Source organism: Scyliorhinus torazame, chromosome 29, assembly GCF_047496885.1.
Source record: "Scyliorhinus torazame isolate Kashiwa2021f chromosome 29, sScyTor2.1, whole genome shotgun sequence".
Classification (NCBI taxonomy): Eukaryota; Metazoa; Chordata; class Chondrichthyes; order Carcharhiniformes; family Scyliorhinidae; genus Scyliorhinus; species Scyliorhinus torazame.
In genome coordinates this window covers 34597551-34600449 of record NC_092735.1, presented here as the reverse complement: position 1 = coordinate 34600449, position 2899 = coordinate 34597551, and positions in this window count along the sequence as shown.

Genomic DNA, 2899 nt, shown 5'->3' with positions numbered 1-2899 from the left:
GAAAAGCCAAGTCACGTCCCTCCTTCTGCATGACATCAGTTCCACTTTGTCTCTGTGGGAATATTTAAAGAGAAATTCTCCCGGCATTGAAAATAAAAAAAGTTGCGATTGTTTTTCCACCGGGTGTCGCTGCAGAGATGTTGCCAGCAGAATTCCCTTGTCGCTGAAAACAAATGAGCTGCTCCTTAATTTTAGTTAACCGCGTGTGTGTGGGGCGGCACGGTGGCGCAGTGGGTTAGCACTGCTGCCTCGTGGCGCCGAGGTCCCACGTTCGATCCCGGCTCTGGGTCACTGGCCGTGTGGAGTTTGCACATTCTCCCCGTGTTTGCGTGGGTCTCACCCCCGCAACCCAAAGATGTGCAGGGTAGGTGGATTGGCCGCGCTAAATTGCCCCTTAATTAGAAAAAGTGAATTCTGTACTCTAAATTCATTTTTTAAAAGTAAATAACTTTGCACCATTCGAAATGACCATTTTGAAATGTCTGTCATGTTCCTCTGACTATATTGAAGCGCCTCAGAGTTGCAACACGATGAATATAGAGAACCAGAATATTATTGCATTTTGTGTGACGGCCATTCAGATAGTTTGCGAATAAAGTATACTTTTGCAAAAAAAAAGTCACCTCCATATTCATCACCAAGTCACTCACTCACACGCACAACACATGCAGAAACACACAAACACAGACAAAAACACACACGCACTCGCAAACACACTCTCACACTTTCAAACACGGACACATATACATTAGGGGTTCCACCTCCGCAACCCAAACCGCCCCCCCCACTCCAAGCTGATTGCTTGCTCTCCCAGATTTTCCCCATGCTCACCTTTCTGGAGCAAAGGTGTGGACTCCTCACACGAGTAAACTGCCTTCCAGCCATTTACCCTGGACTAATACGTGAGCAGCTATTCAACTCTGGGGTGCTTCCCTCCTGGTGAGGTACAGCTCCAGAATATCAGAGTTGTTTACAGCTCAGTTGGACAACTTTTTGCCGAAAGGGCAAATTACACTCCAGAGACTTGGGCACAGAATCGAAATGGATATGCCAGCGCGGCACCGAGGGAACGCTGCACTATTAGACGATCTGTTTCTCAGTCAAGATATTAAACTGGGGCGTGCGCAGGTGAACTCCAAAGATTACACCTCATTCTCTTTTTTTTAATAAATTAATTTTTATTCAAGTTTTCACAAAATATCAACAACAAAATGTAAAAGGAACCCAATCGAATTAAATACAAAACAGAACAAAACAACCCTGTGCCCCTCTCCCCCCTATACATAAATAATAAATTAACACCCCGAATTAACACATAGCAAACATAGCAAATATATACACCCCCTCAGATCCCCCAGTATTGACAAACAAAAATAAAATAGAACCCACCCCCCTCCTCCCCAGGCTGCTGCTACTGACCATTGTCTACCGTTCTGCCAGGAAGTCCAAGAACGGTTGCCACCGCCTGAAAAACCCTTGTACCGATCCCCTTCAGGCAAATTTCACCCTCTCCAATTTAATAAACCCTGCCATATCGCTGATCCAGGCTTCCACGCTTGGGGGCCTCGCATCCTTCCACTGAAGAAGAATCCTTCGTCGGGCTACCAGGGACGCAAATGCCAGAATACCGAATACCGGCCTCTTTCGCCTCCTGCACTCCCGGCTCCTCTGCAACCCCAAATATTGCGAGCCCCCAGCCCGGTTTGACCCTGGATCCTACCACCCTCGACACCGTCCTCGCTATGCCCTTCCAAAATTCCTCCAGCGCTGGGCATGCCCAGAACGTATGGGTGTGGTTTGCTGGGCTCCCTGAGCATCTAACACACCTGTCCTCACCCCCAGAAAACTGGCTCATCCTTGTCCCGGTCATGTGTGCCCTGTGCAGCACCTTAAACTGTATGAGGCTGAGCCTCGCGCACGAAGAGGAAGGGTTCACCCTCCCAAGGGCATCTGCCCACATCCCCTCCTCGATCTCCTCCCCCAACTCCTCCTCGCACTTCCCTTTCAGCTGCTCCACTGAGGCCTCCTCCTGCATCACCTGGTAAGTTGCCGAGACCCCCCCCCCCCCCCCCCCCCCCCCCCCCGGGCACCCTGTTCTCTACCGTGCGTGGGAGCAGCAGCGGGAATTCTTCCACTTGCCGCCTGGCAAACGCCCTTACCTGTAAGTACCTGAAGGTGTTCCCCGGGGGGAGCCTGTACTTCTCCTCCAGCTCACCCAGGCTCGCGAACTTCCCGTCCACAAACAGGCCCCCCAACCTTCTTATCCCTGCCCTGTGCCACCCCGCAAACCCTCCATCTGTTCTCCCTGGGATGAACCGGTGGTTCCCCCGTATTCGGGTCCACACCGAGGCCCCCACTTCCCCCCTGTGCTGCCTCCATTGCCCCCAGATTTTGAGGGTAGCCGCCACTACCGGGCTCGTGGTACACCTCATTGGAGGGAGCGGCAGCGGCACCGTTGCCAGCACCTCCAGACTCGTACCCTCACAAGACGCCGTCTCCAGCCTCCATGCAGCCCCCTCCCCCTCCATCACCCACTTGCGCACCATCGCCGCATTGGCGGCCCAGTAGTACCCACAGAGGTTGGGCAGCGCCAGCCCCCCCCCCCCACCCCCCCCATCCCTACTCCGCTCCAGGAACACCCTTCTCACCCTCGGAGTCCCTCGCGCCCACACAAACCCCGTTATGCTCCTGTTGACCCGCCTAAAGAAGGCCTTCGGGATAAGAATGGGGAGACACTGGAACAGGAACAAAAACCTTGGGAACACTGTCATTTTGACTGACTGCACCCTACCCGCCAGGGACAGCGGCAACGTGTCCCACCTCTTGAACTCCTCCTCCATTTGCTCCACCAGCCTTGTGAAATTCAGTCTATGCAGGGCCCCCCAGCTCTTGGCCACCT